The following is a 600-nucleotide window of genomic DNA, read 5'->3' on the forward strand; positions in this document are numbered from 1 at the left end:
AAGCTTTATCAAAAAGGAAAGTTTTAAGCCTAGCCTTAAAAGTAGACAGGGTGTCTAGACGGGTACAGACAATAAGACAAAGCTCTTTATATGTGTGTGTTATAATCTTTTTTAAGTAATTAAAGTCTTGATTATATTCTAAATACTAAAACAATGGTTAAATAGTTCTATTATGAGCATTCAGAAGAGCAGTGGCCTAAGATTATTTAAAAGTCCTGTTTTCCAGGTTTTTGTGTCACTCCCTGTTCCAGTGTGGTCATTCATCTTTTACATCTAAATTCTCTTTAATTATGTTAAATATTAGAGCTTTTATATCTTCCCAAAAATGCTTGTTAAAATATGTGGTCAGTCCATCTCTACCAAGCGACCGACCAGGTGCTTTTTCAAATTGTTGACATTATGAATGTTTTTGTGCTCCCATTTGATGTTTTTGTTTATTTTTATTATTGGATTATTGTGCGTCACATCACGTGACCTGTCTGAATTAACACACTCCTGTACAATAAAAGGTGTGTCCTTCAAACAAAGAGGGAACAACATGAAAGCCAAACCGAGTCTCATGCTGTGACGTTTGAACGCTGTTGATGCTAACAGGTTATG

The sequence above is a fragment of the Cyprinodon variegatus genome, unplaced genomic scaffold (assembly GCF_000732505.1).
Source record: "Cyprinodon variegatus isolate N-32 unplaced genomic scaffold, C_variegatus-1.0 Scaffold370, whole genome shotgun sequence".
NCBI classification, from domain to species: domain Eukaryota; kingdom Metazoa; phylum Chordata; class Actinopteri; order Cyprinodontiformes; family Cyprinodontidae; genus Cyprinodon; species Cyprinodon variegatus.